Genomic DNA, 26,422 nt, shown 5'->3' on the forward strand with positions numbered 1-26,422 from the left:
TGTATACCATGCAAACATTAATATAAAGAAGGTAGGAGTAACTATATACATATCAGATAAAGCATATTTCAGAGCAAAGAAAATTACTAGAAACAGAGAGGGACATTGTGTAATGATAAAAGGGTCAATTCACCAAGAGGACATAAAATCCAAAATATTTATGCAAATTTATAGAGATGAAATACAATTAGTGGTTGAAAGGGGTGAAGGACATACATGGGAGAGAGTGATGTGGCTATAAAGAAGTAGCAAGAGGGAGCCTTTTGGAGATGGTTCAGTAAAGTATGTTGATTGTGGCAGTGGTTACATACACAAACCTACATAGGTGATAAAATTACCTAAAGCCACACCCACACACATACACACACACACACACACGCAGTATAACTGGAGAAATTTGAATAAATTTTGTGGGTTGTATGAATGTCAACATTCTGGTTTTGATATTGTATTCTAGTTATGTTATATGCTAATATTGGGGAGGCAGGATGATGAGTCCATGGTACCTCCCTCTACATTGCTTTGCAACTTCCTATGAATTGAAAAAAAATAACAGTCAAGAACCAAAAGTTACATACTGAATTATTCCATCTGTAAATATTATTGAAATCACAAGTAGGAAAACTAAAATTCTTTATCCCTAAACAATATGAAGGGCTAAGGATTGCATGCAAAGATACTGAGGAATGGAGAAGGGAAAGTCCTTGAGGAGTCATAGTTATTGAGTTTGGACTATGGGCTGTGAGAGACAGAGGTGTGGATGATCCTGAGTGGGGAACTATTTATGGAGAAGGAGGAAGACTGGGGTCTGAAGATAGCTAAAGGCAGTAACGGAAGGAAGGGAAATAAGTCTAACTGGGAAGAGTGTGTGGAGGGGGTGGAGGCGGGGGAAGGATTTGATGTAGGTGTAAGAGTATGTGTAGGAAGGTGTAGGAAGGATTTTCAGATGGGAGAAAGGTGTTGGCCATTTTGAGTGATGGTATGGGAACCAGAATTGTGCAGGAGAGATATAAAGGAAATGTGTGCATAAAGACACAAACAGTAAACAGAGAAAGATGTAATATAACAATGGAAGAAGAGGGGGGCTTTCACAGATGGTCCGACAGTTTTTATTTTTTTTTATTATTATTTTTAAAATTTTTTTTTGGTCCAACAGTTTTTAATGGGAAAGCTACTATAGCTGAGAACTCTACACATGTAGAGGTTATTCCTGTAACTGTTCTCAATTAGCTGTGGGAACCTGCACAGGTTATTTAAGCCAGCTGAGCCTTTGGCTCTTGATCTGTGAAATTATGAGGATGGACTAGATGATTTTTCTAATATCATTCAAGCTGTAACAGTCTGTGATTTTATGGTCACTGCATATAACAAATAGGGAAAATGTGTTTATGAGCTTTCTTCATTTTAACATCATTGACAACAACAGAGACTAAAATGTCTTCAATGGTTTGTGGTTTTTCACTTTAGGAAAAGTAAAAATTGGGCAAGTGCTGGGTTGAAATAGGTTAGTGGGAACAACTAAAAAGAAGGAAAAACCCAAGCTGCTAAATATGTTAAGAGAAAATTTCCCTGCATGAAAAGCAGTGGATTTACGTTGCCAAGGAGAATGATTTTTAATTATACTTCAACGAATATTTTATCTTTTCATCTTCACAGGGACAAGGATATCATCATTCCCATTTTTCAGTAATGTAAATAGAGATTCATACAACTTAAAATCTATATCAGATTGCAGAACAAACAGAAGGCAAAGCCAGGATGGCTATCCAGATGTCCTGATTTCTAGAGTGGCCACAACCACATCTACATAGACTTATATACACAAAAACAGAGCTAGTCCATGATGAGATATCCCTACACATGTACTAGAACCACTAAAAGAAAACATAGTGATAATACCACACTTGGAAAGAATATAGAAAAATTGAATACATGCATTGTTCGTGGGAATGTAAAATGGTACAGCCACTCTAGAAAATATTTTAGCCTTTTCTTAAAAAACAACAGCAACAACTAAATACTGACCATATGATCTAGCCACCAATTTCCTAGATATTTATTCTTCCAGAATAAGAACATATCTCCACACAAGAACTTGTACACACATTTTTATAGCAGCTTTCTTTGTAAAAGCCAAAACCTATAAACAGCCAAAATGCTCTACAACAAAAGGATGAAACAGTCATATATCTATACCACGGACTATTACTTAACAATAACAAGGAACACACTATTGATACAACAACATGGATGGATCTCAAAGACGTCAGCCTGAGTGAAAAACCTAGTCTCAAAACACCTTATACGATATGGTTAAATTTAAAGAACATTCTCAGAGTGACAAAATTAAAGAGGGGAAGAACAAATTGGTGGTTGCCAAGTGTGAGGAATGGTTAGGAGGAAAGAAGTGGACGTTGATAATAAGGATAGCTCAAGGGAGTTTTTCGTGGTAATGAAATAGTTCTGCTCTTGATGGCAGTGGTGATTATACAAATCGATGTCAAGAACTTCACACACAGGCTGTACCAAATGTGTGCATGTATTTTGATATTGTACCATATTGATTTTGGTTCTGCCATATAATTAAGATGTAACCATGAGGGAAACTGGGTGAATTGTGTATAGGAGCTCTTTGTACCATCTTTGAAAACTCCTGTGAACCTATAATTATTTCAAAATAAAAAAGTTAAAAACGATGTCAATATCTAGAAGGTGGTAATAGTATTGTGGTTAAAAACATTGGTTTTGTACTTGATTTGCCTGAATTTCAATCTAGGTCATACAACTTAATAGTTTTCTGACCTTGGCTTAAATGTCCCTCTTTTTTTAATTAATCTCTAATAATGGGATGATAATAATACCTATTTCAAGGTATTGTTATGATATTTAAGTAAATTAACATAAGTTGCTTAGATTGTGGCAAGGGAGAGTGCTCATTAAATGTTATCCATTATTACAGATAAATGTTACATTATGGATATAATGATTCTTACAAATGCTATTGTTTCTCTTCATTTTTTTTTTGTTTGTTTGTTTTTAATAGCTTGAGAGCTCAAAGTTGAATTTTGTGTATGCCATTAGGTATTGTGTATACACTTATGCATGTTAACTGTATGACAGTCTTCATGTTATTTTCCTAACATTTTTACATACCTGTTTGCTCTTATTCCATTGCATTTCAGAACTTTGGGCTATTTGTCTACTCATTTTTCCTATCCAATTTTACTTTATAAATTTTGACACTCTTTTCTAAATCATATTTTGAAATAAAGTGTTGCAGACTATGGGTCTGGAGTTCTCTCTTGTCCAGCAAGAGAGTGGACACAGAGTTCAATAGGAGAGAAGCTAATGTCTGGGAGGAGACAGAAGCCCCTAACAAGGGTTTTGTCTCCATATTATTGAGCTCAAAGATATTACCCACGTGGTGAACATGAAGAAAATAAGATCTTACACACGGGAACGTGGAGAAAACAATCAGACAATAATCATTAATTTGTGTGTGTAAGAAGCAAAGGGTTTGGGGGTCAAGTGGAGTTTGTGACCAAAGTACAATAGTACATTGACATCAGATGTAAAGTAATGTTACTCGTGATCTCTTTACAATATCTCGGTTCCTAACCTCAGGCAGTTTTGCCCATGGTGGTGGCTTTCCTCCCTAAGCTTTTTTTCTAACTCATTTATGTAAGTAGAACCTATTTCCCCACAATAAAGTAAGATCTTTATACTAAAAAATAAAAATAACAGGAGTGTAAAAAAAGAAACTTATGAAGTAAGAGCATAGCTGTAGCAGGCTCAAGACCCAGTAAGAACAGATGTTTCAGTGCAAGTCTAAAGGCAGAAAAACAAACAAACAAACAAACAAAAACAATGTTCCAGCTCCAAGCAGTCATGAAAGAGGAATACCCACTTATTCTGGGGAAGGTCAGCCTTTTTGTTGGATTCAGACCTTCAACTAATTGGATGAGTCCCTCTGCCTTAGGAAGGGCAATCTACTCTGCTTGGTCTATCACTTTAATGTTAAACACATCCAAAAACACCCTTACCGAAAAACCTAGAGTAATGGTTGACCAAATATCTGGCACCTCATGTCCCAATCAAGTTGACACATTCCCCAACTATTTATACTTAATTGATTCAGGGTGTGCTTGGGCATCAGAATTTCTTAAAACTCCCACATGATCTAATGTGCAGCCAAGATTGAGAACCAGTATACAAGAGGGTGGTGTTCCATACAGGAGATTTGGGGAATGTGGAGTCTGGTTCTAGGGTTTCCTACTTTAAACAAACAGGGCTTTTTTTACCCCTTCAACTGCCTGACCATCTTAGTATCAGGATTGCTACCCTTAATACTAAATATAGGGAGAAAAAATATTATGTCTTCCTCCAATTTGGAGTCCATGGAGACATAGAGAAATAAGTCATGGGCGGGGGCGGGGGGGGGGGAACCTATAAATCAATAAGCCATTAATAACAGAAAGAGTCATGTTCAATAATAATTTACTCAGACATTATTTTCCCTTAATATAATACATGTTTTAACTTTGGTAGTACAGCAGGAACCAAATGAGAAATCTTTACTCCAGAACTGATTACATGAATAAACACTACCCCACCAACCCAGGAAAATAGATACAGTGAATAATTTAATTTAGTTAAGACTGGCAATGAAATCCAAATATGAGTCAAGGGTCCTTTCTAAAAATACATTTTAAAACATTATTTTGAACATGAACATATATACCATTGCTTTTTCTCTAAGAAAATTTCCATTTGAGAATTTCATGCGCGTGCTTATACCTGACAAATATATCTGATATGCACATATATATGATGTATACATATCATATACATATACAGTATTTTGATATTTATGCACTTTTACTATTCAGTATCTTTTAATTAATTTACAATGATGATTTTTCATGTAATTATCTGCTTGATATTTCTATAAACAGAACGCAATATTATTACCATTGCACAGATACAAGACATTACTGTACAGACATTTTACTTCCCTTCAACTGTTTTATAAAGACATTTATTTTTATTTATGGCTGCCGATTAAAACTCTATTAACTCTATCTACTCAGGTAAGGAATGTGAAGAAGTCCTCATAGTGTTTAAAAACCTTTAAAAAAAAAAGAACTCCATTTTAATCACAGATGAAATGGATTCATAAATTGAAACCTGCTTAATTGGCAATTAAAAGCTGTAGGACAATGTTGTCTCTCTGCATTTTCAGAATTAAGTCCCAGCTGTTTTGAGAAAGGAACCAGAAGATTGAGAGAAACTGCCAAGTATCCTGGGGAGAAATTGGGAGTAAAGAGTCACATTAGCTTCCATTATTCCAAAATCATTGTGCTGCCAGCAATAACTGTAAATACTGTAAATGGAGTAAAAGACCTCAAATTTAAAAGTTAATCTGCTTTTCACTGGGAAAAGTATCACACTTTTCTGGCTGAACTTCAATCAAACCAACAAATTTAAAAAATAAATCTGAGATAATAGTCATGATTCATGTTTCTTCACCAGCTTGAGCATTAAATGTTTAACCATTTACTTTGAAGAATGCCTTATTTTTATTAAAAAAGCTATAGCCACCATATGTCACTCCAGCCATGAGGAAAGTCTCCATTATAATGTAATAAACACCTCCTATCTCTTTATGGCTCGTAACAACAAAAGTCATCTCACCTACCTCTCACCTACCTATCTGTTGGGGGTCAGCTGGGAGCTTTACTTCCTTGGTTCATCCCTTTGGACTGGGGCAGATAGAACAGCTACTGTTTCAAATGTTGCTGGTCATCGCGGACTCTTACACAGCAACAAAAGCTCCATCCTGAAAGTGACTTCCCACTTTCATCATCACTGACCAGATCTGGCCACATGATCCATTCAGTAATAACTAGGAGAGGATGTGTAATTCTCCCTGTGGTTAGGAAGTTGAACATTGAAACTACTTGAGAACAGCATTACGGATTAGCACTCTCAGCTCACCAAATATTCAACTCACTCTGCCTCCCATGTGGAAAACATATTCAACTCTTTCCTAAAGAAGTCAGCCCACAGGTACCATTTTGTCCCTGGGTCAAACTCTAAGCCTAGGCTTTCTGGGTATGACGTAACAGACTCCACATCAAACTTAAGTATGGATTCTCTTGCTCTGGACACTAATGAACACAAAAGATAAGCTACCTTCCCGTGCTCTCCAAATATTCAATAGTAGAACAGGGACAGAGTAACTGCATTAAACTCTCCCATTTAGAAAGAGGAAGAATAGTGGGTACATGGCAGAAACTGATCTGACCCCCAATAATTCTGAAGTCCTACCAGGCAGAGGTGGGGAGGACCTTCCATCTTGGGAAGGGAGAATGGAATGGGAATGTTCCTTGATTAGAAACTGATTTTGCTTCCTCACAGAGGAGTTTCAAATTGATTACTTTTCTCCATGGTCTTTGGCTCTACCCAATTTGCCGCATCTGTGGCCAGCATTACATAAGAATACGTTTTCTTTATGGGCTGAGTGACTTTCTCCCTCTACTGCATGCCTACTAAAAGAGGGGACTCAGAGCCATTTTAAGTCTATCAACAATCTCAGACATTTATAATGTGGGTTTATATTTTCTCTGTACAATTTTCTTGATAATGTTACAGGGCTTTTAATCTGTTCGGTACAGTTGGCAACATGTAATAGCTGCTCACATTTCTTTTCTGGATGTTATTTTAGATTGGTTGTAGGTTTTTTTTTTTTTTTTTGTTTCCTCAGACTGATGCTTCCCACTCTCAACACAATTGTGGGAAGCAAACTAGGACCTTCCAAGATTAAGAGGGAGAGACTCATATTTAACCTCTCTTCACTGATTCATTTTGTATAATTTTAAAATATACACCATAATAATCCACCCATACTTCACAAAGTGTTAAATTAATCCACTTAATAAGCATGACCTGGAGCACCTGGGTGGCTCAGTTGGTTAAGCATCGGACTTGATCTCAGGTCATGATCTCGCAGTTCCTGAGTTCAAGCCCCGCATTGGGGTCTGTGCTGACAGCGGGGAGACTGGAGCCTGCTTCGCATTCTGTGTCTCCCTCTCTTTGTCCCTCCTCCACTCATGGTCTCTCTCTCTCTCTCTCTCTCTCAAAAATAAATAAACATTAAAAAAATTAGGGGCGCCTGGGCGGCTCAGTCAGTTGAGTGTCCGACTTCGGCTCAGGTCATGATCTCTCGGTCTGTGAGTTCGAGCTCCACGTTGGCTCTGTGCTGACAGCTCAGAGCTTGTAGCCTGCTTCGCTTTCTCTGTCTCCCCATCTCTCTACCCCTTTACCTGCTCACACTCTGTCTCTCTCTCTCTCAAAAATAAATAAACATAAATTTTTTTAATAAAATAAAATAAAATAAAATAAAATAAAATAATAAAGAAACTCGATAAACATGACCAGGCCAGTCTAGGACAAGAGAACAAATGGACATGTATAGATATTTTGAAATTATAGATAAAGCTAACTGTTAAATAAATATATCATATCCTCATGTCTTGACCTTCAAGGAATACAGAAAAATTGAAAAACATGTATAGAACTGTGGCTTTCATTGACTAAAATAAGGAAAAATGGCAAGACGACTGTATTAATTATTATGGATTATGGTTGAGACCTTTGGTGATGGACTGGAGATGTTTACATTAATAATAAAAATATATATTCATGAAGTATTACATATTTTGAGAGGAAATCATTTTTCCCTTAAGTAATATTTTTACAGTTAAAAGTTTCACTGACAGTAATGCCAAATTAAATTACCATATACTGTTTAGGGATTTTAATTTTCCTGTATAAATTTCAACTTTGGAAAATTTTGCTGTGTAGAAGCAGTAGTATCTGAAATTGTCACCAAATTTTATAAAGCAATATTTAAATTCAGAAATGAGCTATGGATTTTACATGTCACGTTCGACCAGTGTAAAAAGGTCCCATAGATAAATTATCAGATCACAGAAAATATTTAAAATATTTTAATTTTATATATTGAATTGCTGTCATTTCTTTTTTAAAAGTTTATTTATTGGGACGCCTGGGTGGTTCAGTGGGTTAAGCGTCTGACTGCAGCTTGGGTCACGATCTTGCGGTTAGTGAGTTCGAGCCTTATGTCAGGTTCTCTACTGACAGCTGGGAGCCTGGAGCCTAATTCAAATTCTGTGTCTCCCTCTCTCTCTCTGACCCTCCCCTGCTCACACTCTGTCCCTCTCTCAAAAATAAATAAAGATTTAAAAAAAACTTAAGAAAAATAAAAATAAATAAAAGTTTATTTATTTTGAGAGAAAGAGTGAAAGCGCAGGTGGAGAAGGCAGAGAGAGAGAGAGAGAGAGAGAATCCCACACCGGCTCCTCACCAGCAGCACAGAGCCCAATGGGGTGCTTGAACTAGCGGACTGAGAGATCATGACCTGAGCCGAAGTTGGACACTTAACTGACTGAGTCATCCAGGCATCCCAAATTGCTATCATTTCTATTGTAATTTCACCATCTTTTATATTTATATGCAAATGTGTTACTCACGTTCTTTCAAATGTTTAAAAGGCAAAAAGAGCAGCATTTGTTCAATGTTATCAAATTTCTATTTTCTCTCAAGACCATATTTTAATTGTTGTTGTTTAAAAGTACAAACTTGCAATGAGTAATAAATAAGCCTTAAAAATATAATGCACAAGTTTAATGAATATAGACAATGATATTGCACTAGAATTATATAATATGATAAATATTGTTACAGTGGCAATCATATCGCAGCATATAAATATATCAAAGTAATACATGTATACCTTAAATTTACACAATGTTGTATGTCAAATTTATTCCATAAAAATTAAAAGACTATTTTAAATCTAAAAATGGCAAGAAATACAAATCAACAATAAAAAGATTTTTAAAAATCCAATTATAATGGGGCATAGGATTTAGATAAACATTTCTCCTAAGAAGATATGCTAATTGCCCATAAGCATTAGAAAAGATGCTCAATATCATTAGTCATTAGGGAAATGCAAATCCAAACCACTATGACATAGCATCTCATACTAAGGTGACTGTAACCAAAAAGACAGACAATAACAAGGGTTAGAGACATTGGGACCATCATACCCTGCTTGTGGGAATGTAAAATGATGCTGTTACTTTAAAAAACGGTTTGGCAGTTCCCCCAAAAGTTAGAATAGAGTTATCTTATGACCCAGTAATCCACTTCTAGGTATATATCGAAGACAACTACAAACGTGTGTCCACACGAAGACTTGTACAAAAAGTAACTTGTACACAAATGTTCATAATAACATTTTTCATAATATCCAAAAAGGAGAAACAACAAAGCTATCAACTGATGAATGAGTAAATAACATGTGATATATCCATACATCCAAATATTTTTAGATCATCAAAAGGAAAGAAGTTCTGATATATGCTACAACATGGATCGATTGGAAAGCATTATGTTTAGTGCAAGAAGACAGACATAAAAGGTCATATTTCTATTTATGTGAAATATCCAGGAAAGATAAATCCAGAGGCAGAAAACAGACTAGTGGTTTTCAGGGGTGGAGGGAGGAATAGGCAGTGATTAGCTGTTAATAAGGAATTACTTTTCCGAGTGAGGACATATTCTGAAATTAAATAGTGGATAGGATTGCACAGCTCTGAATATACTAAAAACTACTGAATTATACACTTTAAAAAGGTGAATTTTATAGTATGTGAATTATATTTTAATGAAGCTGTTATTTAAAAAGATGACAAAAATTAGATTATGGTGATGGTTGCACAACGCTGAATATACTAAAAACCATTGAACTGACCCCTTTAAATGGATGAATTTTATGATATGTGAAATTATCTCAATAAGTCAGTGAAAAGAAATGGCCAGAAAACAGTCCTTACAGAAATTGGTGATTATTTGTAATATTCTTTCTCCTTTATATGTCTAAAAACATTTTTTCTTCCTTGTTCTAAATTCTTATATTTTGTCGCAATGTCATTTGCTACATAGTTCATGTGTACTTTCTTTTGATTTAAAGACACATATCAAAAAATTTTAATACGTATTTTTTTACTTGTGAAAAGTAAAACAGCCAAATTTCGATTTCTTGGGGCTTTTTTTGGTAAACTTCTTCTAACGTTATTACCAACAAGCAACAGCTCATGACAAATAACTCACTAGCTCATTTCAGTATTAATTTAAATTTTCACCTGAGATCATGTTGCACTCTTTATTTGAGGGCTGGTCTTCTGTTAGTTTCCTCTTATCTTCTAAACATTTCCTGTCTTGCTTAATGAAATCTAATTGCTTTCACAGTATTAAGCTGACATTATCATCATGGGTCCAAGTGTGCTCATAAAGTCAATATTTTCAATTGGTTTATCAAGTTATTTGTTTCATCTTTGGTTGGATTAAAAAAAAACACCCCAGTATGTAGCCTCTGAATTTTTCTAAAGAGCATTAAAATCATTGCTATTGGTAATTAATTTGTGGCCCTGTCTCCTAGCAACAAAATCTAACTATATGCTGTTCATGTTCCTGGGATTTGGGCCCAGATTCTAACTTGTATACATTTTAATTATCAGTTATGCTAGCACCAGTATCATAGGCATAGAAAATCTTTTAAATCAATGCTGAAAATGAAAATTGTTTTGTAGTGCTTAGGTCAGAATAACAGGTGTTAAACAAATGAAATCAACCTCATTATTTTCTTCTGGGAGCTCAACAATAATTATAACAAATGCTGGTTGTTAACATAACTTTTGTCCCTGGCACAAAGTAAAATAGATAGTATTTACTTCTTATAATTTACTTTTCCTAATTCTTTATGATTTTTTTTGTTTTACTTCATGACTCATTAAACTAGTAATCTCATTTTCATTTCCCCATCTCAGACACTTAGTTTTTAAAATATGCTTTACAAGATCAGCTATGCTTACAAGAAATTTGGAAATAATTTCTTTTTTAAAAATTTTTTAATTTATTTATTTTTGAGAGAGAGAGAGAGAGAGAGAGAGAGAGAGAGAGCACGAGCAAGGGAGGGGCAGAGAGAGAGGGAGACACAGAATCCGAACCAGGCTCCAGACTCTGAGCTGTCAGCACAGGCTCGAACTCACAAGCAGTGAGATCATGACCTGAGCTGAAGTTGGATGCTCAACCAACTGAGCCACCCAGGCGCCCCAGAAATAATTTCTTAAAAAAAATTTTTTTTATTAGTTTTCTTTATTTTTGAGAGGCAGAGAAAGACAGAGTGCGAGTGGGGGAAGGGCAGAGAGAAAGGGAGACAGAATCTGAAGCAGGCTCCAGGCTCTGAGCTGTCAGCACAGAGCCCAATGTGGGGCTCCAACTCATGAATTATGAGTTCATGACTTGAGCTGAAATCGGATGCTCAACCGACTGAGCCACCCAGGCGCCCCAGAAATAATTTCTAATAAACTGAAATTTTGCTTTTTTTTTCTGTAAATAATGTTCCCTTTGAGCCATCAAAATCATTGTTAAGCTCAGCCAATGTTGAACATATGATATTATTCTGTTCTATATTGGCATTAATATATTGGCATTTATTTATCTTTGCTGAATGTTGTTTATTGATTAGTGTTCACTCAGACTCTTTCAGTACTAGTAATTGCATTTGTGACTTATTTTTATTTTTTATTGGAAAGTTGTATTTTGTGTTTCTTTAAACCAAAACGTGTTTCCAGTCATGGACACCTTCAATAATCAAGGTGAGACTCAAAGATTAGTTGGGAAACAGGAAAATTTAGTATCGATATGTAGTATTGATTTGGAATACAAATGCCAATGTCTACAATTTTTCTCCATTTAAAATAATTTTACTATAAAATTAAATACTAAATTTTCTGACATGTATATCTAAGTAAAAAATCATAATCACTAATTTGAGTCAGATTGTATTTTGCTAAAAACACTCTCATGCTGTCAGGAGGATGTGACAGCCATTTTCTGGGATCATAATCCAAGAAACAGTAACCCTGCAGAGATTTTTGTCTTTTTCCTTCAAATTACTCATTTTATAAATGTATTTTTCATCATCCTGTAATGAGGGGGGGCAGAGTGGTATTTGTTTTTTTCTGAGTTGTGAAACTTATGGGAACAATTCTTTTTCATTATCATTGTTTGACCTGATATTCACATGTTCAGTTATTCAAGAACATGAGGTGGCTGGGAGTTTGCCTGACCTGTTTAAATTGTTGATTTGATGGGAAAAATTTTCTTGCTCATTTTCAATGCTGTGATCAATAAACTGTAATTAAATAAAGACCATGTAATGTCTCACCACAAATTTTATGCAAAGAATGCTCGAGAAGAGTCAGTTCACATCACTGTTTCTAGTTTTTATTTTTTTTTAATTTTAAGCAGATAACGCCTTTGAAGAGTTTCCATTTTCTGTTTTGATTTTTCTGATCTGCACTTTTATGTTCTCTCTTCCTATCACAAGCTCAACTCGTACACTCTGAAGACTTAAAAATAAAACATAGCTTATTACTCGAAATTTGCAAAATGTTACACTTCATCCAAAAGCATAAATGAAAGAAAGTGAAAAACACTGAAAATTACAATTATGTTTTCAAGAAGTGATTTTTGTAAAACACTCAAAATTATATGTTAAACTTAAAAGAAAGATATACTGTTCTGCTACATCGGTTGTGCATTTAAAATAAGAAAGTTTAAATCAAAATTATTTAAAGCAAAATTAAAAGCGATTCTAGCATTCAGTGTCCATCCAGTTGCCAACATAAAGGATCAACATCAAGGCGCCTGGGTGGCTCTGTTGGTTAAGCGTCCGATGCTTGCTTTAGACTCAGGTCATGATCTTACGGTTCGTGACTTCAAGCTTCACATAGGGCTCCATGCTGACTGTGTAGGGTCTGCTTGAGATTCTCTCTCTCCCTCTCTCTCTACCCCTCCCCCGCTCACTCTCTCTGTCTCTGTCTCAAAAATAAACAAATAAACTTAAAAATTTTTAATAAAAAAAGGATCAGCATCATGTTTTACATGTTATGTATGCTTGTAAATATATACACAAACATATACACATAACGTATAGAACATATACATGTATATTTTTATAGTAATATGAATGTTTTAATATTGAGAAGCATTGTTCAGCTACGAGGAACTCAGCCATGTGAATTCATGCATGGTTTATTCAATGTTACCATCTATGCTCCTCTCCCAATATTTAGAATGGTATATTCATGTGTTTTTGTAGTATTTTTTGTAGTACACTTATTGCATAAATCTCCGAATGACAAGGGAAGATTTCAGTAATGTCCAGGCGTACAGTGCAATTTGCTATGTGAAACTGACATTATTAGTTTGTTGCTTCCTTGTATCAATTTCACTCCTAAACATTCTGGGATATCCATTTGGGTATTTTCCTCCCCTATGCAGTATACAGGAATGGAGAGAAGGTGACCATCCTCACCAACTCTGGGGACAGTTTCTTATTACCTCACATAAATCATGATTTTCCAATTCCATGGTCTCACAACCATTCAGAATTAATTTCAGACTCACACTTTGAATGGTAGGGCAGAAGTTTTCTCTCTCCCACTGGATAAAAACAATTGACATCTAATTACCTATTTAACTTCCAGCAAAGCTGGCAACCAGTCCTACAAACTCCTCCTTAAACTGAAAGGAAAGACCAGATGAAAATGCACTCCTGTTGTGTACCAAGTCCTGATCAGCCAACCCAAGAGCACGTACAGGAATCAACCAAGGCCAGGCTGATGTGCTCTCCTTGGAATATCAAACTTGATTGGAATGACACATAGTCCAAATGGTTGGTGTTTATCCTTCTGGGGACCAGTTCCTACAGAGACTTTTTGGATTCCTCTTACAGAGACCTCTGAATCCATTCTATTTCCTTTTCAAGCTTGATTACTCAGCTTTTTCCTATGATCATTTGAGTTGTGTTGTATCTTTGCAATGAATTGATTTTTGGCTTAAGTTAGAGTATTTAATAGTTTAGGTTATCTTTTAGCATATATTCTCTTTTCTTTCCCTCTCACTATAGGCACAACGTATTTCCTCATTCTATTGATATTGAACTTGGCTGTGTGGCTTGCTTTGGCTGAGGGAACCAAGCCTAAACCAAGGCCAGCAAAGGTCAGCCAGTTCTCAGCTGATCTACAGATGTGTGAGCATGGAAAACTAATTATTGTTTTGACCCACATCTTTGGGGATGATTTGATAAAATATGTTATTGTGGTAATATGTGGCTGTTACTGTTTACATTACTTGCAAATACCTGACTTTACTTTCTTTTGCAAAATCACCATTGCGGAGAGATGAAGGATAGACCCGAGTGAGGGCCCTCAACTGCCAAATTCATCTCTAGCTCCTGCTATGAGACGAGCCTTTGTCCAAATCATACTTGCTGTGTGACCAAGACACCAGCTAATATCTAGCAGATCAGTTATCCAGTACTTTTTATGAAGCAATAACTGCATCTAACACATCTCTCCAGAAGTCCTGTTCGTGGGCTGTGAAAAAGTAATACAGATATGAGTAATGCCACTATTAAAGAGTTGTTCAGTAAAAGCACATTTAGATCCATCTTCTTAAGTAAAACATGTTGCTCTACTATACCTCTAAAATATTCAACTTGGGAAAAGCAGCTAGAAGAGATTTTAAAAAATGTTTTAAAAATGTGTTTATAGAAGCATCTGGAGCAGGTAATCAGATGCTGTTTCTATTACAGCATGCTTAGTGGACTGATGGTTACGCTATTTGCAATATTTAGATATTTCTCAACCTCTCAACTACTAAAATTTCAGGCCAAAGCAGTAATTCTTTACTTAAGGAATGAAGTTTGATGATTTATTAAAGTTATCTATAGATCTGCATAGATTATAACACTGCTCCAGAGCACAGGATTGCCCTAGAGAAAAATTCGTACTTAAACCTCACGATATTTGGTCCACCAGAGCTGCCAAGGCTATCTCTTACAGCTTTTGACAGAGAGTAGCATTTTATGATCTTCTACTGGAATAACCTACTTAACAGAATTCTACTTGCACTTCATGCTTATAAATTGTAATAAGATAGATGCAGTAACTCTGTATTATTCTCCTTTAGGAGCGACTAAAAGGCATGGATAATGCAATTCAATTAATAATGATTTGAGTTTGGATTCAGAGTTCGTGTAGTTGAACAAACATATTCAGGAAAGAATGTGGATATGGGCTCTCCATCTTACTATTTTAGTTCATGTATATCAAAGGTAGAAATGAGAGTACTGATGTGGTTTTGAGTAGCCAAAAGTGACTCCATAAATATTTATTAACTTATGATTCCATATTTCTGGACTTATGTGTTTACTATATTTGAGGAATCAAATTCCGTAATTCAATCTGATATTCTCTCCCAGAGAAAGCTGGTCATTGCTGAGCCTCTGAGATGGGTTCAGAGTGGCCTTCAAGGGGTTCTTGCATCTGGTACGTCCAACGAGAGGCTCACTGCTGGTTACTTTCAAATATGCCTGCCATAACTGTTCTCAGGTTTTTAATGATCGCAATACTCTAAGTTGGACTGTATTAGTTTTCTGCTTCTGCTGTAACAAATCAGCACAAACCTGGTTGCTTAAAAAAAACACACAACTTATTATCTTACCCTTCTAAAGGTCAGAAGTCTTAAAACCAATGTGCAAGTAGGACTACGTGTCTTCTGAAGACTCCAGGAGAATGTTTTCTTGACCTTCTCAACTTCTATAGGCCGTGTGCAGCATTCATCGGTTTATAGTTTCTTCCTACATCTTCAAAAGTAGTGGGGTTGCATCTTCAAATCTCTCTCTGACTTCTTCCACTGTCATATCTCTTTCTCTGACTCAAAATACACCATAAACTTAAAAATTACCCAGTATTTTTATCACAGTTTATCTTGAAATAATTTTCAATTTTTAAAAATATTTTTCTTGTTTTAGTGTTTATTTTTTTATTTAATTTTTTATTTTTTAAAATTTACATCCAAATTAGTTAGCATATAGTGAAACAATGATTTCAGGAGTAGATTCCTTAATAGCCCTTACCCATTTAGCCCATCCCCCCCCACAACCCCTGCAGTAACCCTCAGTTTGTTCTCCATATTTATGAGTCTCTTCTGTTTTGTCCCCCTCCCTGTTTTTATATTATTTTTGTTTCCCTTCCCTTATGTTCATCTGTTTTGCCTCTTAAAGTCCTCATATCAGTGAAGTAATATGATATTTGTCTTTCTCTGACTGACTAATTTTACTTAGCATAATACCCTCCAGTTCCATCCACGTAGTTGCAAATGGCAAGATTTCATTCTTTTTGATTGCCGAGTAATGCTCCATTATACATATATACCACATCTTTTTTATCCATTCATCCATCAAGGGACATTTGGGCTCTTTCCATACTTTGGCTATTGTTGATAGTGCTGCTATAAACATGGGGGTGCATGTGTCCCTTGGAAACAGCACACCTGTATCCCGTGGATAGATGCCTAGTAGTGTAATTACTGGGTCGTAGGGTAGTTTTATTTTTAGTTTTTTGAGGAACCTCCGTACTGTTTTCCAGAGTGGATGCACCAGCTTGAATTGCTACCAAAAATACAAAAGAGATCCTCTTTCTCCTCATCCTCACCAACATCTGTTGTTGCCTGAGTTGTTCATGTTAGCCATTCTGACAGGTGTAAGGTGGTATCTCATTGTGGTTTTGATTTATATTTCCCTGATGATGAGTGATGTGGAGCATTTTTTCATGTGTCGGTTGGCCATCTGGATGTCTTCTTTGGAGAAGTGTCTATTCACGTCTTTCGCCCATTTCTTCACTGGATTATTTGTTTTTTGGATGTTGAGTTTGATAAGTTCTTTATAGATTTTGGATACTAACCTTTTATCTGATATGTCATTTGCAAATATCTTCTCCCATTCTGTCAGTTGCCTTTTAGTGTTGCTGATTGTTTCCTTCACTGTGCAGAAGCTTTTTATTTTGATGAGGTCCCAGTAGTTCATTTTTGCTTTTGTTTCCCTTGCCTCTGGAGATGTATTGAGTAAGAAGTTGCTGCAGGCAAGATCAAAGAGGTTTTTGCTTGCTTTCTGCTCAAGGATTTTTATGGCTTCCTGTCTTACATTTAGGTCTTTCATCCATTTTGAGTTTATTTTTGGGTATGGTGTAAGAAAGTGGCCAGGTTCATTCTTTTGCATGTCGCTGTCCAGTTTTCCCAGCACCACTTGCTGAAGAGACTGTCTTTATTCCATTGGATATTCTTTCCTGCTTTGTCAAAGATTAGTTGGCCATATGTTTGTGGGTCCATTTCTGGGTTCTCTATTCTGTTCCATTGATCTAAGTGCCTGATCCTGTGCCAGTACCATACTGTCTTGATGATTACAGCTTTGTAGTATAGCTTGAAGTCTGAGATTGTGATGCCTCCTGCTTTGGTTTTCTTTTTCAAGATTGCTTTGGGTATTAGGGGTTTAAAAATATTTTTGATGTTTATTTATTTTTGAGAGAGAAAGAAGACAGAGTGTTAGGAGGAGAGGGGGAGAGAGAGACAGAGACACAGCATCCGAAGCAGGCTCCAGGCTCTGAGCTGGCAGAACAGAGACCGATGCACAGCTCAAACTCTCAAACCCTGAGATCATGACCTGAGCCAAAGTTGGACACTTAACAGACTGAGCTACCCAGGTGTCCTGATATGCAAGTTGTTTGAGTAGTGTTTACTGTGAGGTAGCATATTGCTAAGAAAAAGTCAATTATAAGGAATTTATAGATTAAGTATACATCTCCATTAGTGATAGAAACATGAATGAATTATATTTAAATGTTAGTGCATACAGTCCTTCTGGTTTAGTTAATGGAAAAGTATAATTCCCAAGCATATAAATATATGTTGCACATACTGTAGAATTGGTTGAGCATCTGCAACAGTACTAAAACTGATAAAGCCAAATCAATACACGTTTTTGCAAGAATAGCAGCAGAAGAAACCACCCCTGGTCAGGTAACACTGATTTACTGCTAACAGAGTGTCATTTATGAATAGCTCAGAAATATTCTGACTACTCATGTGTACATTCAGTGGAAGCTCAGAAACTTTGTCAAGCATTTTCTGGGAACCAGATTTCTTAGTATAATACCATATTAGAGTATTTCAGAAAGCTCTTTGAAATGAGCTGCTTCTACACTATTGATATTTAATACCTCGGTAGGTTACTAATAAGTAGCCCTTAGTTGTATGCAAATCAGGACAGTTCTGAAGTGTGAGCTATTCACATAATGGAACCTCAGAAATTACATCCCTTTTTGAGAAAAGGCTCAACCCACCTTGAGGATTCTTGTATCTTCTAACATTGTCATTTTAATACCCATTACTTTAGATACCAACCTCATGTCTTCTGGGAATTCCCTTCCTGTCTTCCTCAAACACTCCATTTGAATTCCTTCTCATTCATAAGAAATCAATTCAAGCATTGCTAAGCATTTACTTCTGCAGGACCCCCAGCACTCCATTCACTCCCTTCTGTTAGTACTGACAACATTGTGAGTTCTTTAGGGGGAGGAAGCCTGAGCTATCCATCTTTGCAACCCAACACCTCTCACAGTACTGAAATAAAGTAGAGGCTTAACACATATTTACAAAAAGAAAAGTATTAAGGAAGGATTAAATAACATTAATAGCAGACATTAGACTAACTACTGGGTGCCAATTACTCTTTCAATTGTTTTACATGTATTTTACAATAAAAATACAAGAATAGTTTATCTTTACAACAATAAAAGGAGGTGAATTCCATTTTAAAGATGAGGAAACTGAGGCACAGAGAGATAAAGTAACTTGTCCAAGGCCATTTAGAGGTGAGGAAAAAAAGAAGGCAAAAAAAAAATAATAAAAAATAAAAAAAGGAGAGAGGCAGGAAAAGAGGAAGGACCGGGAGATTTCAGCAATCCTTTGATCCACTGGAACCCACAATGTATTTAACAGTGGTTCTAAGAGCTTTCCATTTTTCCTCACTTTCTTCATGCCTCACCCTCCTCACTACCTGCATTGAACTCTGGACCATCATTTTAATCATTCACTCACAACTTTCTCCTGTGTCCTACTTAGCAAGGTCCAACATTGATTAAATTCAATTCTTTGCACGTTCTACATCTGCATGTATCTACAGATAGAGAGGAAAGGGAACATGGCTTGGGAAAACAAAACAAAACAAAACTGTGTTTACTGGGCCATCACTTTAATATCTATTTTTTAATGTTTATTTATATTTTTTGAGAGAGAGAGAGAGAGAGGTAGAGAAGGAGACTGAATCTGAAGCAGGCTCCAGGCTCTGAACTATCAGCACAAAGCCTGACTTGGGTCTCAAACTCAGGAGCCATGAGATCATGACCTGAGCTGAAGTTGGATGCCCAGCCAACTGAGCCACCCAGGCGCCCCCAAGGCATCACTTCAAATCCATAACGACTAACCTCAATTGACACTACTATCCATCCTTATTCTAGACTCTTCCTCTTCTAGATGATTAGTCCACAGCTTCTCTCTCCTTTCAACCCCCCTCCATCTCACCCCATTTCTCATTCTAAGATGATGATCTTGTTCCAATTTATACTGAAACAGAGAACAGCAGTCAGAGAGAACTGTCACAGAACCCTCAAATCACATCACATCTACCCAACTTCCAGTTCTATCTGTATAATCTGCCTTTTTTTGTTTTGTTTTGTTTTTATTATGGAAAAACCCCTTGTCAGTGAAGCCAATCCTTCCATGTATGCTCCATATACCCTGTCTTCTCACCCACTCAGGAATTTAGCTCCAGTAATCTCCCTCTATTTGCGGCTTTATTGGTGTTTTCCCTTTTAATTGGATTATTGCCACCAGCATAAAAGCATGTTGCAATTTCTCTCATCGAAATAAATAAAAAAGAATTTAAAAAACCTGTTGGACCTCTCACCACCTTCCAGTTGTTCCCCTTTAAAGCAAAGCTTCTTGAAAGATTGTTCTACAACTGTTGTCTTCAATTCCTCTCCTAGTTGCTCTTGAACATACTTCAGTTAGGTTTTTCTTCCCCCCAGCTCTGTGGAAGAAGCTATTGTCAAGGTCACCTATTACCATTAGTGCTATGTCCAGTGCTGAATTCTCAGTCCTCATCTTAGCTAAACTCCCAGAAGTATTGTGTTGGCCAGAGCTGATCATGTCCTCCTTATAGAAATACCTTACTTGCATTGCTTCCAGTTTCCTTGTGTTCCATTGGAGTCCAATCTCAAGATCCTTTGCATATACTTCCTCATCATACCCCTGACCTCCAAACCTGTGGTCTTCAAACTCTTTCTTCCTGTACCTCTTTGCCCAATTTTTAAAGGTAACATCAAAATATTTTCATCTTAAGATTAAATAGTTGAAAAAACATAGAAGTGCTAACATATTTTAAACGTGGTCATTTCACATAAAACTGTGACATCACACTTACAAATACATCCAGTGAAATCTTAATATGGTAGCATTCTGACACATATCTTTATTTTAAAGTACATGAACATGTAGTGTATCTTGAAATCTGAAATTGTGATATCTCCAGCTTTGTTCTCCTTCTTCAAAGTTGCTTTGGCTATTCAGGGTCTCTTGTGGTTCTGTGAATATGTTCATATTTTGATGGGGATTGCATTAAATCTGTAAATTGCTTTGGTTAGTGTGGACATTTTAACTATATTGGTTCTTCCGATCCATCAGTGTGGGATAATTTTCCATTTGTTCCTGTCATCTTTAATTCTTTCCTCAATGTTTAAGTCTTATAGTTTTCAGAGTACAGATATTTTACCATTTTGGTTAAGTTTATTTCTAGGTATTTTGCTATTTTTCACGCAATTTTAAATGGGATTGTTTATTTTTCTTCCTTTTTAGAAAAAAATTTTTTTAGGTTCCAACTAGCATTTTCTAAATTTTCTTAATTTCTCTTTCTGCCACTTCATTATTGGTGTATAAAAATGCAACAAAACTCTATATAATAAGTTTGTATCTTGTAGTTTACTGAATTCATTTTTTCCAGTAGTTTTTTGTTGGAGTCTTTAGGGTTTTGTATGTATACTATCATATCATCAGCAAATAGAGAAAATTTTAGTTTTCCTTACCAATTTGAATACCCTTTATTTCTTTCGAGTATTTCAAGATATAGTACAAACTTGTAGTAATCAAAACAGTATGGTACTGACACAAAACAGATGCATAGAGCAATAGAACAGAGATAAACCCACAATTTTGTGGTCAGTTAATCTACAACAAATAAGACAAAAATATGCAGTGGGAAAAAGATGATGTCTTCAACAAATTGTTTTGGGAAAACCGGATAGGTACATGCAAAAAAAGGAAGCTGGACTACTTTTTTTCCACCATACACAAAAATAAATTCAAAATGGATTAAAGACCTAAATGTGAGTCTTGAAACCATAACATTCCTAGAAGAAAATAGAAGCAGTAATTTCTTTGACATCAGCTGTAGAAACATTTTTTTAGACATGATTCCTCTGGCAAGAGAAACAAAAGCAAAATTAAACTATTGGGACTATACCAGAATAAAAACCTTGTGCGTAGTGAAGGAAACCATCATCAAAATAAAAAGAAAACCTACTAAACAAAAGAAGATAATTGCAAATTATATATCCAACAAGGGGTTAATAACCAAAATGTATAAAGAACTCATACAACTCAACACTAAAAAACAAATAATCTGATTAAAAATGGGCAAAGCACCTGAATTGATATTTTTCCAAAGAAGACATACAGATGGCCAATAAGCACGTGAAAAGATGCTCAACATCACACATTATCAGGGATATGCAAATCAAAACCAAAATGAGATATCACTTTATACCTGTCAGAATGGCTAGGAAGTGGAGAAAAAGTAACCTTTGCGCACTGTTGTTGGGAATGCAATTGGTGCAACCATTGTGGAAACAGCATGGAGTTTCCTCAAAAAATTAAATACAGAACTACAATATAATGCAGTAAATTCTCTATTGGGTATTTACCCAAAGAAAATTGAAACACTGATTTGAAAGGATATATACACCCCATGTTTAATTGCAGCATTATTTATAATAGCCAAGATATGGAAGCAACCCAAGTATTCCTCAATAGATGCATGGATAAAGAAGATGTGATATATATTTCCAGCTCAAGAATTTCTCTTAACTCCAGATGGACATATGCAATTTGATATTTGCTTGATATATAATTATATATGTGTATAGTTACTAAGTCATAAAAAAGAGGAAAATCTTGCCATTTGCAACAACCTGGATGGACCTAGAGGGCATAGTGCTAAGCAAAATGAATCAGTCAGAGAAAGACAAATACCCTACAATTTCACTCATATATGGAATTTAAGAAACAAAACAAATGAATAAAGAAAAAAAGAAACAAAAAAACAGACTTTTAAATACAGAGAACAAACTGGTGGTTGCCATAGGGGAGTTGGTTGGGGGAAGGGGGAATAAGTAAAGGGGATTAAGAGTACATTTATCTTTTTTTATTTTTATTTTTATTTTTTATTTTTTAACCTTTATTCATTTTTTCAGACAGAGAGAGACAGAGCGTGAAAGGGGGAAGGTCAGAGAGAGAGGGAGACACAGAATCTGAAACAGGCTCCAGGCTCTGAGCTGTCAGCACAGAGCCCGACGCGGGGCTCGAACTCAAAGACCGCGAGATCCTGACCTGAGCCGAAGTCGGATGCTCAACCGACTGAGCCACCCAGGCGCCCCAAGCGTACATTTATCTTGATGAGAGCTGAGAAATGTATAGAATTGTTGAATTATTATATTATATACCTGAAACTAATATAACACTGTATGTTAATTATTCTTGAAAAATAAATAAATAAATAATTTTGAAAGTACATGGACATGATTTTCTTTAGCAGTGGGAAATTATAAACCATTCCTTTTTTCTTACACTATCACTTCCATTGCATTCCCATCATGGGATTTTATTCTAGTGTAACTTTCAGCCATTTTACTGTGAGACACACCTGAGGAAAATTTCACAAAACATATGTGGTTCCACAATTTATCACAATGCAGACTCATGAAACCATCATCCAGGAGACAAAATACAACATTCGCAGCAACATTTGAATCTCCACTTTCCCAATCCCAACATTTCCCTACCTCTCCAATATCATCACTGGCATTTCTTTGTGATTTGCACAGAGCTTTCTTTTTAATGAGATCATGTATCCATCAGCGAATATTAAGTATTATTATTCTGTATTATGTCCATTCCTTTTTTTTTTCATTGGTATACGTGTACTCCCTGAGGAACTTCTTTCTCAAAGATGGAAATAGAGGTTTCCTTACAAAAATGTCACTTGGTTCTTTGACCACTTTTCAAATTATGTGCTCCCAAATTAAAAGATCAGTCATCACAAATTACTTTTTTATTTTTAAAATTTATTTTTCAACGTTTATTTATTTTTGGGACAGAGAGAGACAGAGCATGAACGGGGGAGGGGCAGAGAGAGAGGGAGACACAGAATCGGAAACAGGCTCCAGGCTCTGAGCCATCAGCCCAGAGCCCGACGCAGGGCTCGAACTCACGGACCGTGAGATCGTGACCTGGCTGAAGTCGGACGCTTAACCGACTGCGCCACCCAGGCGCCCCCATCACAAATTACTTTTAATAACACTTTGGGTCCTCCAACTTTAGCGTCTCCTTCAACTTTATAGCAATAGAATTGGAAGCCATGTGATATGCACCTAATTAAGCACTAATACTTTCAAATTTCTCCTTGTCTGAAGTCCAATATTATTAATAATTGGGGCAATTAAACATACAAAGATTTCACAATATGTGAAAAGGATATCACTTGTTTGTAAAGTGCATAAGAGTGAAGAATTTTGAAAGGACATATGTGAAATAAGAATACATAATATACTCAACTGAAGGATATCAGGCCAAGCAATTCTAGTCATGATTACTTATATAGTTGAGGACATGGACATTGATTTTCCCCAAACTATCTCAGCCTGAATATCTTATGTATATTAGAATATCTTATGTATATTCCCAAGATACACATTATCCAGTTAGAAATCCTCAGTTTACAACATTAGAGTTCCTAGGGTTTTGCCCTTGAACAATTTCTCTGTCTTATTACACTCACTTATCCAATCTCATGACATGACTTTATATCACATGCACACACACACACACACACACACACACACACACACACACTGAGGTTTTGAAAATCTGTATCTTGTACTCTGACATCTCCCTTAACTCTGATGGACATATGCAACTTAATATTTTATATCTCCACTTGGATGTCTAATAGTCATCTCAAAATAGATACTGTAAATTGAACATACCAGGCATACTGCTGCTTCTGAGTCATTGTTTTTGATTCCTGGGTATAGACCTCTTTTCCCCCCATGGACCTGAATGCTCTGCTCCTTTACTTCTTTCAAGTCTTTGTTCAAATATCACTGTATTTCTTTTTTATGATTCTTTATTTTTTAAGTAAGCTTTATGCTCAATGTGGGGCTTGAACTCATGACCCTGTGATAGAGTTATATGCTCTACCAACTGAGCCAGCCAGCCACCACTAATATGTTTCTGATGCCTTCTCTAAATGTTTTCCATATAGCAAACATCCTTGTACCTACCTACTGCACACTCTGTCATTCTTGGTTTTATTTTTCTGTAGAGCCCTTATCATCAGATATCCTATAAATTTTACTTATTTTTTGTATATTTCTTCCCACTAGAATGTAAACTTCATGAAAATTGACTTCTGATTTGTTCATTTTCTTCTATATTCTCAGAATATAAAAGCGTGCCTTGGATATGGTAGTCACTTAGCAAATACTTACTAAATTGAAGAATAAATAAATAAACTATTGGTTAGAAGTCAACAAAATAGCTCAAACTCTCTGCGACAGGTTTATGGGCTGCTTGAGAGGTCAAGCTAGGCATGATGATGATGAGATGGATAGGAGTAGTGAAACAGAAGGGGAACTTCCATTATAAGAACCACCTGTCAAAAAGAAAGACTGAGGGGCGCCTGGGTGGCGCAGTCGGTTAAGCGTCCGACTTCAGCCAGGTCACGATCTCGCGGTCCGTGAGTTCGAGCCCCGCGTCAGGCTCTGGGCTGATGGCTCAGAGCCTGGAGCCTGTTTCCGATTCTGTGTCTCCCTCTCTCTCTGCCCCTCCCCCGTTCATGCTCTGTCTCTCTCTGTCCCAAAAATAAATAAACGTTGAAAAAAAAATTAAAAAAGAAAGAAAGACTGATGTATAGCAGCATAGAAAGAAATGAACATCAAATCCACCTGAGTTACTACTGACTGAGAAAAATGTAAATATTCATGGAACAGTGACAGGAGGGTTTGTACAACTGACTACTTCCAGGGGAAGAACAATGAGTCTGCAATACTGAAGGTGTCAGTTCTTACACAATGACTGTAAGAACTCTCATCAACTCATGTTTGAGTAATCAAGTCAGAAAAGGGTTTAAACTGGTAACAATGTAGAAAAGTAGCTGTCTCTGTTTTTTTCAAGTTTCGTGATCAGTTATGGTTTACTGAATATGAGCAATGATGCCAAGTATAGAAAAAAAACAGAGTGTCAAAGATGGAACATCTATCCTTCAATGGGAAAAAGAGCTGGCATCCTAAATTTATTCCAAATGAGAAAGTTAGGCTGTCTGAACTTTCACAGTAAGAGTCTTCAGAGAAATTACCTTATTGCATTGCAAACTTTCACTTCATTCTTCATGTCAACTAAATTGGCATTTGAATATTTGATCAGTTAGAGAAACTGGCATATTTTAGAATCAGACATTTTCTTCTATTTGTGTAGTTTCTTGTGTAGAGTTTGAGGCACTGAAAGTTTTCTTTGTGTATGTTTGGATCATTTTGACAACTTTCTTTTTTATAGTTTCGGTGGTGCCTTATGGGGCTTTGACTTAATAAAGGCTGAACTCTTCTCCCATCAGGATGAAGCCATATAACCAATGTATAAATGGTGATTCACTGCCATAAGTGGGGCTGGATTTCATAATGTTACAAAGATTTCCCCAGAAAATCACTCAGGCTTTACTGCATAATCAATTACTATGAAAGTGGCTGAGAACATCCTTCTCCGTAGGCTGCCTGGGACCTTATATCTGAATTTTGGTAGTGTTCCAAGCTCTTAAACATGCAAGTAGTGTTTAGCATGTTCATCATGCTACCGTCTACATGAAAGGTCAATAAGTAGATTTGCCTCCTTAAAACTGATGATCACACTGCTTTGCATACAATGGGTTCTCAGACCACATTGGTTCATTAGTTTACATAAATGTGGGAGCTAGAAATTTGGTAGTCTTCAGAAAATAAAATTTTCCAGCTGTTTATTGAAGGTCAGAATTTCAGAC

At 36.1% G+C, this 26,422-nt stretch overlaps 1 long non-coding RNA gene across 1 annotated transcript; it reads left to right on the forward strand.

Moving 5' to 3' along the window:
• The first annotated feature begins 1,473 nt into the window (after window positions 1–1,473).
• On the forward strand, window positions 1,474–9,054 carry LOC123583596. Its single transcript, XR_006704971.1, has 4 exons — window positions 1,474–1,487; window positions 5,502–5,507; window positions 8,131–8,133; window positions 8,958–9,054. It is a non-coding gene; the product is annotated as an uncharacterized LOC123583596 (long non-coding RNA).
• Window positions 9,055–26,422: the final 17,368 nt, after the last annotated feature.

The sequence above is a fragment of the Leopardus geoffroyi genome, chromosome B1, assembly GCF_018350155.1.
Source record: "Leopardus geoffroyi isolate Oge1 chromosome B1, O.geoffroyi_Oge1_pat1.0, whole genome shotgun sequence".
Taxonomy (NCBI): domain Eukaryota; kingdom Metazoa; phylum Chordata; class Mammalia; order Carnivora; family Felidae; genus Leopardus; species Leopardus geoffroyi.